Source organism: Thunnus albacares, chromosome 20 (genome assembly GCF_914725855.1).
Source record: "Thunnus albacares chromosome 20, fThuAlb1.1, whole genome shotgun sequence".
Taxonomy (NCBI): domain Eukaryota; kingdom Metazoa; phylum Chordata; class Actinopteri; order Scombriformes; family Scombridae; genus Thunnus; species Thunnus albacares.
Window position 1 is genome coordinate 516,136 of NC_058125.1, and position 12,529 is coordinate 528,664.

Sequence of the window (12,529 nt, forward strand, 5' to 3'; positions counted from 1 at the left end):
ATCTCTAGAGGAACCAACTTTTGTAAATCTAGGTCAAAATTGAAGGTGAGGGCTTTCACTTTGAAATTTTCCAGGGGATGCCCTTGAGCCATTTTGCCACACCCATGCCCAAGATCCATATCCATTATCAAATTATGCCACTTCTGATGCACGTGAAAAGTGAGTTTGTGAGTTTTCAACCACCCCGAGCACCTCAAAAATGCTAGAGCCATGCCCACTCCAATTGTGATTCTAATTGTGATATTTACTAGTTCGAAAATAGGTGCAAAGTTTTGTGAGTTTTTGCGCATCTGAAAGGCTTCAAACGTGTTCGTAAAATGAAAATTGATGCATGAAATCCAAAATGGCTGACTTCCTATTGGGTGAAAGAATTTGAAAAAATATGTTTTATGTTGAGAATGATGAGAGCAATGAACCCACCGAATTTCATGAACATCAAAGAAACTTTGTTCCAAAATAGCACTTTTAGTGACAGGAACCTCTGGGCACGAAAAACACAGATACACACAGCCACAAAAAACACAGATACACACAAAACCAGAAGAGACTGATTAATTTGTTTTTAAAATGAGTTGGGAAGCTGACAAAGAAGCCTAAGTTTTAATGTTATAGAACAAAGAGAGATGTCCTCCCCTCCTCTTTCTCATGGCGGGGTTGTACAGCTCTGATCTCCACCTGTGCTCATGACATGCAGGTGCAGAGCCAAGAATCCCCACCCCCACCCCGCACCCCCCATCCCGTGTCCACATTGCACCAAATGCAACACTGCACTTTCTTGGGTCTCCAGCAATGCACCTGCCAAGTGTGAAGTATATGGGATGAATGGTTCTCAAGATATGTGAAGGACATACATACATACAGACAGACAGACAGACAGATAGACAGAGATTCCTTCATTTAGTAGAGATTCTCTATGATTTCCAAATAGTACATACTGTAGATAACTCATATGTTTTATATCATCACTAGTATTTGTTCACATATGTTTAAAATTGGTTAAATGTGGTTGTAGCATTCAAATCATTCTGATGGCCGTAGTTTGTGATTACTGAAAAATTACACAATTCCAACATCTTTTCCGATACTACCACTGGGAGGCACCAAAGTCAAACATTTTCAGATTATACAATGGGGATTAAATCTTACAATATGAAGATCTAATGTATCTATAGTACTGTGTTGAAAACCAGTAAGTTTAGACTGCAGGATAAAATATCTGAAATATAAGGATAAAGACTAAGGAGACTGAGGGCCAAGCTACCTAATTGTCTTTTCTTTTATTTCATTTTCATGTCAAACACCACTAAATGAACATATAATCCAGCAGATAGCACCATGAGACAATATTTTGAGTGAGTTTGTTTGGTGCAGCTGATTTTGTCAACAATAATCCTTTTGCATTGTCTGATTATTTCTGGTGAATTAAATTCAGATTGACTTCTCATTTCATTGGGTAACCCTGATACCTCCTATGGATCCACTGAGCTCTGACACCCCCTCAGGGAAACCTCTCAAGCCCAGATCAGAATTCCAGGACCACCATGTGGGGAACTGCTGGTCTGCAGCATACTCTGTAATATTTATGATATTCAATAAGCATGGTGATACTGCAAATATTGTCTTATATGGAGATTTTCTGTTACACGGAGAGACTTAGGTCAAGTGTGTGCACCTTGACACACACTGTATGGAACCAAAAAACGAACACTCTCATTAATGTCATGGTGTGTATGCTTTTTGTTACACTTTAAAAATCCCAAATATTTCATCAACACCTTGGCACCTTGGGACCTATTTCTGGCCACCATTCATCTCTCTTCCTGTCTGTCTCCTCCCTCTCTATCATCTCTGTGTTCCTGTGCTCTGCTGCTGCCATGTCCCTGTCTGCCTGCCCTGACTAATGGGTACAGAGTGCCCCAAAGTGCCCTGGAGTGCCCTTTTGCATTCTACCCATGGACATTCCATCACACACACACACACACACACACACACACACACACACACACACACACACACACACACACACACACAGGTTTACATTTTTGGGCTATTTACATAGACTTACATTCATTTCCTGGAGACCTGCCCTAACCCTAATCTTAACCTAATCAGTGTTTTACCAATCGGGGACACAACTTTTGTCCACAATTGCTCAAGCTCTCCCCAGTCAACTGGTCTTAAGTCAAGTGTGTCCACACACACACACACACACACACACACACATACACAGACATCCTAAGATGCTTGCCTACTCAGAAATTCCTATGGGTGAAGGAGGGGGTGGGAGGGCTTCCCACCTGCTGAATATCTTGCATAATGTGTTTTGAATAATGCAAATGCTTGAGCCAGCAGACGTTGGGTACAGCATGTTTCCCTGCCCAAAAAGAGGACAATTTCAAGGTCACACACTTAAGTGGCCATGTACTATTTATGTAGAAGAAGAAGAAGAATGTGAAGTGGGTGTGTAGACATACTGTACCCTTTATCTTGCTTTCAAATTATATATATTTGTTTGATTGGTGTAACTATTATTAATGATATAATAATAATAATATAATAATATTAATATAATATTTAGAACATTTAAGAAAAAAGAATATAACAAATGGTATCCTGCTCCCTCCAGTGGATACTATAATATCAGAAAAACAAATCAAAAACAAATCAGTGAAAAATAAAAGGCCCATTTCACCATGTGTATGTCCTTTGTTATAAACAGTGAATCCTAATGATTTGGTGACCTACTGACCTTTGTTCTTGTGCCACCATCAGGCTGGAATTTCCATTTCCAGAAAATAGAATCAAACTCTAATGTGTAGAATGCTATGACTTCACTGAACACATGTTCCCCAGAGTATGAACCTGTTTTGGACAAACAATGAGTTTTCCTTTAGATTTATAGATAAATAAATCAATTGAATGCAAAAGCTAAATGCTGTAAAATTTTCTATTTCCCATGGATCACACACTGGACAAATTCAACTTTCGTCTTTCAAAGCTGTGTACCCACCCATTTCAATATGATATGGCAGCATAACAGCTCCTATCTCAGCACAACTAGATTTTAGTTTCTTTGCTAAATTTTAAATAACATAGATTTCAGTAAAATGATCACAGTAAGTATGCCTGTTTGACTACTTCAGATCTAATTTGCCCAGTCACATTTTTATGTAACCCAGTGTAACACATTCTCCCTTCGAGATACAATATTAATTTTTTTTAGAATTTCTATAGTCATTCCCTGTGTATATTTCTGAAGATTGTTGTGTTGTTATTAGGTGTAAGTACATTGAAAGCCACTGAACTGGAGTCAAATTCCTTGTATGCATAAACATACTTGGCCAATAAAGATGATTCTCATTCTACATAAAGAATTGTTCTTCGAACGTATATTTACCATATATACTATACTGTGCATGTCCTTGTGGCCAGATGGACCATTTCTTTTGCCTTGTCTTGTGTATCAATAGCCTGAAAATGCAAACCTTCCGTTGAACTTATGTTAATTTCGTTAACGAAAACTATGTCTAAATATGTTCATCAACAACCTTTTTTTCTCTGACTAGGATGAAACGATGATGAGACAGCACCGACGTCATTTAACACCATGGGCCCTATTTTAATGATCTAAAGTGCATGGTCTGAAGCACATGGTGCAAGTGCATTTAGGGTGTGTCCAAATCCACTTTTGCTATTTTAGCCGCGGGAAAATGGTCGATGCGCTAGGCGCATGATCCAAAAGGGTTGTCCTTAGTCTCCTAATTAATCATGGGTGTGTTTTCGGCATAACATGCAATAAACCAATCAGAGTGTCATCTCCCATTCCCTTTAAGAGCCAGGTGCGCTTGCACCTTGGCGGATTGCTATTATGATGGCGCATTTGCCAAGTAGTAAGAGGGAGCACTTCTCTGCAGAGAAAACGGATCTACTCATGTGCAAAGTGAAAGTGCACGATCCGTAACGAGCACACCGGCCCCTGCTGCTCTTGAACCCTCCCGTGGCCCCAGACCACCAGTTTAAGGTGGTTTGGGGCGCTCTAATGGGCGCAAGTGCATTTGCTATTTAAGCAACGTGGGTGCTGGAGGGGAAAATGACAACTGCGTCTGTCTTAAAATAACAAAGACACTTGCGTCGTGCTTATCGCTGCTTTGCGCTGGGAGTAAGATAGGGCCCAAAGATGATATCAACAATACAACATGCAATATTATTGACGTGTTGAGTGTAGGTCACCAACATTTGGAAGCACTTAGAGCCCAATACACAATGACTTTAGTTACACATAAGGAAAATAGACTTCAGGTCACATTTACATGTATATAGTGCGAGTGAAACTCAAGCCATTACATGGCAGACAGCTGTATGATTAAAATAGTAGTGTATAACATTACCTTTCTTTATCATGGTTGTTGTTCTTCTAGCAAATCTTGCCTTGTTTAACCTTTACTATTGATGCCACGTGAACTAGCTTAGTGTACAATTCAATTCAATTCAATTTTTATTTATATAGCGCCAAATCACAACAAAAGTCATCTCAGGGCACTTTTCACATAGAGCAGGTCTAGACCATACTCTTTAATTTACAGAGACCCAACAAGCGACAGCGGTATAGTATTCTTTTCAATGTTACTTTTATGTCTGTTGTTCAGAACAGAAAGGTAAGTTTATCATGCACTTTTCAGAACGTTTCATTGTACAGCTTTCATTGTTTTATAACTGTTTTAAAGAGAGTATCGGTCCCCAGTTGTTGAATCGTATTGGTTCAAAATAACTATGCAAATCAGAACATGTTCCATGTCTATATATATGTATTCTTTACATTGATACCATCATTTGTTGAATCGTATTGGCTCAAAATAACTATGCAAATCAGAACATGTTCCATGTCTATATATATGTATTCTTTACATTGATACCATCGGACCAGAGACTTTCTGCAAAACTGCATTCTTAATCATTCAATGTGTTTTTCATCAGATAATGACAGGACAAAATCTTATGTGAAATAGGTGTGACCAAAATGACAAAAATTATTGGTTTTGGATAGACTAAATTGACTGAAATGTTCAGTATAATCTGATGGCTAAAAAAGACTAAAATGTCAACAGTTTTCATTGACTAAAACTATACTAAAATAGTTATGGTTTTCTTTGACTAAGATAAGACTAAAATGACCAGACTTTTAGTCAACTAAAACTTCACTGGCTTCATATTCAGAACTGGACAAACAGGCCTGAAAGAATTTGGTGTACATACAGTAAGGAAACCGATACCTGTAATATATTCAATTTTGCCAGTAACTCTTGCTTTACAAAAACAGTTATACTTTGAGAATGAGCATTTTAATTTTCTGACAGTAAAGTGGCCATGGACTAACAGCATGTGTCAGCAGTCAGACTGACCTTTGAATGTAGTGAAAGGTATTTCTCTGAGCTGATAGTGTAAAGCGAGTGTGGCTCTTCTCTAGTCCGGCCACGTTACCTGTGTGTACCTCCCCCACTCACAGAGTGGACATTAGTCTCTAAGCGCTGCTACTAATAAATCTCTCCTCCGTCCTCTCCGCCCTTTGTGATTTCTAGAGACTGTTATCACACTGAGGGGTGAACGAGACTAGAGGCAGAGGGTGTTTTCTATTTGAACTCCTCCAAATCCAGTCATTTGTTATCAGAAGTGTGGGAGTAGAGAAGGGTGGTAACTTACGGCTGTGTGAGAGACTGTGAACAAAGGAGGAAAGGACAAAAAAGAAAAGAAAGAAAAAAATTGGCAGCCAATAGTGAAGCCCCTTTCAGACATACAACTAACCATGTGAATATGACGGCAACATTTCTCTAACACTTCGAACAAGACACACGTCTGTTGTTGTCACATTCCACAGCAGAGGCCACAGCAGCAAGACGTTAGATAGACAGAGAAAGATTAAATATGCATTGTTCTGCCTTAAAACAATTTATTGACTGTGAATGAACCAATTTTAAGATTGTGATAAAATATTCTAACCTCAAGGTTCTCCTTCTAGCTTTTTATGGAGCTTTCAATCATATCCCACAGCCTTCTTCACCAATGCATTTGCTGCTAACTATATTGTGATATAATGAAATTCTAATATCCAGCAAAACACTTTACGTACAGCATGTGAGGTATCATCCAAACATTGTGGCTCTTCCCGTAACTGACCTGTCATGGCTGGATGAAGCCATAAGAAACATTTATGCAACAGACACCAATGTCTGAATGAGGAAAAGCAATCACTTGTGATTATATATTTTTCTAATTGCCAACAAATATCATGTAAAGACCCAAAGCAACAATGTTATTGATGTGTATGTTTGTATATTTGTGAGCCATTTTCACATTAATACTTATATAAGCAGTTAAATAAATACAGAACAAGTTAATTAAAAATTAATTGATTAAAATTTTCTATTTTCTTCACAGGTGACCACCTGTCCATGTGCACATACACAGGCAGTCTACCACAGACATACTTTATCTCTAACACTGAGATATGCATGCTGCCACACAGAGGAACACACCCACACAGACAGAAACATGCTCACACAGATGCGGTGGTTTAACACACTCCGTCAGTGCCCAGAAAGGCTAGAAGGTCAGACTTTAATTAAGTGAGCATATTGCAGTGTGAGCTGCCTTTGTGAGTTTGAGTGGGTGTGTGACTGTGTTGGGGGGTGAAAAGGGGTAGCTGCCTATCACTGTGGGGCTAATAGGACTGAAGAGTGCTGATGTGGGCAAGATGAAGCTGGAGAGAAGCGCCTTTCATTTTCATTCACACTAATATCACACACTCCTTTCTCTATACAACACACGCACACACACACACACACACACACACAAATATATATATATATATATATATATATATATATATATATATACATACAGTATATATATGTGTGTGTGTGTATCAAACAATAGCTTTCTAATAAGACCTGAGACCACCCCTTCCCTTTTTTCATCCATCCCTCTCTCCTCTTTGCCTTCACGCACCAGCGCATGATTCACCATGTCAGATGTTATCCAGATGAATATCCTTAAAGGTGAGAGGGAGTCATAAAAGAGGAAAATATGTTTTGTTAAACTTTTCCCCCACCATTTTTCCCTGTCGCAACCCTTCCCCCACTAACCTTATCGTATTGGTGTGGGTGATGTGGTGACCCGGGCTGCAGTTACCACAGCGATCTTTAGAGGATGATTGATAACAAAAATAACGGGAGGTGGCGGCCTGCAGGGCTCTGAAAAGGAAGTGCTCCATATTTGCTACATCACATATACACACACGAGCAGGGTTATTTTTTAAATGAGTGACTCTGTCCTGACTGTACTGTAAGATACACACCAACGTGGACACAAAATATGGATACAAAACTAGAAATAAAGTGAATTTTGCCTCACAGCACCTAATGCATTGATTGCTTACAGTGGAAAATGAACAGAGCACAAGTGACTGGGCTAGTGACAAGAGACAGTCCCAAGTACTTTTACATAACAAAATTTCTGTGGTTTGGATATCTCTCTATATAAAGCAAGGAATCTCTGTATGTATGTATGTATGTGGGTTTGTCCTCTGCGTATTTCGAGAACCACTCATCCAATCGACTTCATACCTGGCAGGTGGACTGCTGGGGAAACGAGGAAATGCAATGTCGATGTGTGAAGTTGTTTGGATGAGCGGTTCCTGGAAATATATAAAAATACCTGATAAATAACGTTGATAACATTGATTTGCTTCTTCTTCTGCCCGTGGAGTCAATGAGCAAAAATACAGATAGCACCACTCTGCCATTGTAACCCACATTGTGGTTGGAGGTGGGATTACATCCATAGTGTTAATGACTTGAAAACGTTTAAGACTTAAACTCTATTATTGAACTGTGTAACGTTACTGTGAATGAAACTTGGCATGTACGTTCAAGACTTAGTGCTGGATGTCTCAGGCATGTTCAGAAATATATAAAATACCTCATAAACAATGTTGTTTCTACAACGTTGATTTGCTTCTTCTTCTGCATGGGTATTCAACGAGTGGAAATATGGACAGCGCCATCTGACCACCTATTGTGGTCAGAGGTGGGATTACACCCGCAGTGATGAGAATTACCATAGAGAATGAACCAAAAAAGTTTAGAGAGAGACAGAAAGTCTAGAGAGCGGGAACTTTGTATGTATGTTCAAGACATAGTGCAGGATGTCTGAGGCACGTTTTGAACGGGCACTACAGTTCATCTGATCGACTTCAGCTCAATTCAAAATTGTAGTCTCCAGATATTCTGTGTGTGAGGCATTTAGGGAGCATCAGTAAATTGTAATGTCTATCAATAGCCTGCATGTGAAGCATTTAGGGAACATGGGCACATTATAGTGTCTACTGATAGCCTGCAGCTCAGGCTTTTAGGGAGCATTGGTAAATTGTAGTGTCTACTGCATGAGAGGCATTTAGGGAGACAGGCACAATTCTCTCTAGGTATTAAGAAATTGGCCTGTTCCAAATAGGCACATTTTGAACAGGCACTGCTGTAGTTCTTTGTAAATTCGTGTTTTGACTTTCAGGCATGGGCTTTATTAATGTTTAATGATCATTTTCCTTCAGCTGTATCAGAGATGTGTTAAGTCACCGCTGAAGCGACCTGAACATTCCCTTCTGCTCTCTGCTGCACATAAAAAGCTTTCCACTGGCTAACGCCTGGGAGGCTTTTGTGGTGAAGCAGTGAAAGGAAATGCAATGGGTTCATCAGATTAGTGGAAATTTGTCTGGTCTATGCAACAAGACATTAACATATTTGGTGCTATTCGAAGAAAAACTTGCAGAGAGTATTGCCAGCCCTAAAGAAAAATGGCAATATATACAGTATATATAATATAAACTCACACTAAATAGAGTGAAGCCTGTGAGCTAGGTCAGGTTGACGACTCAAGCACCCTTTACAATACAAGCTGTCAATGCTCTGCTGACTCCATCACTCTGCTGAACTGCTTACCGTCACAGTGTCATTCAAAATTCAAGATTAAATTTATTGTCATTTTTTTGTGTATTTGCATACACAAAAAACAAGATGCTTCCTCCCAGCCCACAGCAGTACAACAACAACAACAACAGAAAGGATACAGATATATATCTAAAAGTTCCCTTAAAAAATTATAAAAACATAAAAATCCCAAGAGAAAAAAACAAAACAAAAATGTTAATGTTAGCAGCACAGTGCATTTAAGTGCATGTTTGATGTCAACAGCTTCTGCATGTCAACAAGTGACCAGCACTGATGGGGGGTTATATAATACATTTTGCTGTCAATAGAATGAACATTGGCCAGCATGGTTGTTGGAGCTTCCTGTTTGTATGAGTAGCAGTATTTTTTTTTAAATTGTGTAGCAACACCTACAGGTGAAATTGCATCAACTGCTACAGACTTGTACAGCATCCCCATCTGTGCAACTTTGCTGAATTTGGTTACCATGGAATATTACATTTAGGTGATATGGCAGTTAATAAGTATTATGGTGGTGTTTCACTTAATGCCACAGGGTGGGGCTATTGGTGCCATGCTTCAATATGTCGTGCATATTCTCATGGAGAACTTGTGTGCCCCGCCACCGCCAGACGCCTCAGCTGTTCCAGTGGCTTTGTAAATAGAAGATGATGTCATCCTCTCATCTGTGTCTGCAACATCACTGACCTTCGGAAATCCACCACTGACTTCAGTTTGCCGTGATTTCCTGGAGGTAATGGCCATGGGGGTGGAGTGTGTAGGGCTCACACTGCCCACGCCTATCCTGCCCAAACCAGTTAGCTGGCCATGTTAAAACTTTTAAAAATATGTTTACCATCACCTTAAACTCCCCAGTGTTGTCTCAATTCAGTATTTACAACTTTCAGCTCTAGGAAAAACACTAATATTTTTTTAAAAAATTACAATCTCTAGAGCCACGCCATGCAGCCTGATACAAAAAAGCACCATAGTTGTAGTTCTCCCGGTTTATAAAGTAGGGTTGTAAAATGTACTACTGAATATATCACATATATAGTACAGCCAAAGTAGTAATTACACTGCATCGAGATGACCTATGTTGCGAAAAAGTAATGTTGGTTTATTTCAGATGTTTTAGCCAAACAGGAATCGAACAAGCCAATCGCCCAAAATGGGAGCCAAGTTAACCAATGTTGTGTGTGTGTGTGTGTATGTGTGTGTGTGTGTATGTGTGTGTGTGTGTGTGTTTGTGTGCGTGTGTGTGAATGGGGGGTAGTGTGACTAAATGAACCAGCTGTGCACAAAAATCTTAATCAGTTTGGAATAAATTCAGTAATTAAAAGTGAATAGCAGATATAATAGTGAATAAAAAAGTCTTTGTCTCTATAGTGATGTTGATGAGGCTCATAGGTAATGTAGATCGAACAAAACAATCGAAAACTGACAAAAAAACATTTATCAAAATCAAGGGAAAATAATTCAAACTGATGGCCTTAACATTAGCCTATCGTATTGTTGAGTTATCAAGGACACTTTTGTGTTTCTGTGTTGAAAATGTGAAAGATATCATTAAAAGAAAACTTTAACACGGTGACAGTGAGGAAAATACTTCTGGGCGGCTGGTGACAGTCAGGTTGACAGTCATGTGATTTGGATGTTGGACAATAGAAAAGAATAGGCCAAAAAACAAAGCAAAACAAAAAACAAAAACATAGGCATCTCACAATTTTAGAGCTGTTACTGTGAAACTAAAACATTTTGCACTTTGGACCAACGTTGCTATTACACATTCTGATGTGAGACTAGGTTGATGATACTGCCAACAAAATACAGAAACTCAATTTTTATTTATTTGGTCAGTGATTATTTTGCCGATTGTAATTGTTTTGCATCAGCCAGTATGCTTGTATGACATCATTCTGTGTAATATCAAGTTGTGAAAACAAAGTGTTTTTTTTGTGTGAATTTGGTGAGTTTGCTCCACATTGTTACCTGCTGTGTTTGCTTCTCAACACTTCCAATTTACAGACAGCCATGGATGTAGCTGTAAAATCATATATTTGATGATTATAAACCAAGATCTGAAGTTATTGAGCACCGACATTCAGATATTAAGTCATAATGAAGTTATGAGTAGTCACCCAGTCATTCTCCATATCATTTTATCATATATGTACATGTCTTCCATTGCAAATTGGCAGGGACTGTGTGGACCGGCGGAAGACAAGGAGTGAACATGAATAAGAGATTAAATAAAAAGCAAGAGGCTGTGAAGCCACTGTAGCACCCAGAGCAAAAGAAAGGCAGTTTTATTAAAAGCACATTTAGACCTCCTTCACTGAGAAAACACAAGTAAGACGGAGTAAAGTATAAGATGGAGAAATATTTTTGAAAATGAAAGTTTACACTGCATGTAGAAGACAGAGTGAGAGAGGATGTGTTAAACATGTTTGTATTGCTCTAGAGTATGTGAGACTGCTTAAACACACACACACACACACACACACACACACAGGCTTATTAGCAGTAATTTGAACACTTGTCTATGAGGAGAAATGTTGAATGAGAGAGGAACAGAGGAGAGAAAATGAACACAGACACAAATCATCTGCAATAAATACAGTGACAGCGCTCTTACACCCCCCCCTCACACACACACAGTCCCCTTTTCCCCCAAGTTATTTCATTACTGTTAATTGCATCTAATTTTAAATCTTACAACGTGATGAAGTATTTGTTTTGAAAGTTCTGAAATTTATTCCAATTATGATTATTGTACCTTATTCAGATTTACATACCAGGATGTGGTGGAGGGTAAGCTCCAAAAACTTCATTTTGTTTGAAAAAGAATTTTGAGTAATCATTATAGGTTGAGTCCATAAGACCAATTCATAGTCACAAAAAGCTTTATTTTACGTTAAAAATTCTTTCTTTTTGTCAGACATATACAGCTGCATCTTTAAATAAGTCAAAGCTTAACTTATTTATGATGATATTTTCCTTGAGACAGAAGAGGAAGGGGTGAATATCTATCCACGCCATTAAAATATTTTTGCATCAGCAGATATTCCTCTCCCTGCTAAATAGGTCAAAACACATGATAAAGTACAGGAATAAATGTTAAAAAATGGTAAATGGCTGCATTTATATAGCACTTTTATCCAAAGCATTTTATGCTGCTCACTCACCCAATCACATACACACACACACACTCTCACACTGATGGTGGCAAGCTACCATGCAAGGTGCTATCTTGCCCAAAGACACTTCAACATGCAGAATGGACAAGTTAGGGATTGAAATCCCGACGTTCTGAATAGTGGACAACCTGCTGTACCTCCTGATCCACAGTCACCCCTTAAATGCACAGGATTAATAGTTAGACGGCATTAGGAAAGAAAAGATGAATAAAACACAAAAACAAAGGAAACACCACAACTCAGCCTCAATATGAATCTGAATGAATATGGATACAAATGCACATTAATGACTAGATAACTGTAAGGTTATGCTCTAATCTAAACAGGACCACAGGAAAATATTTAAGTGAT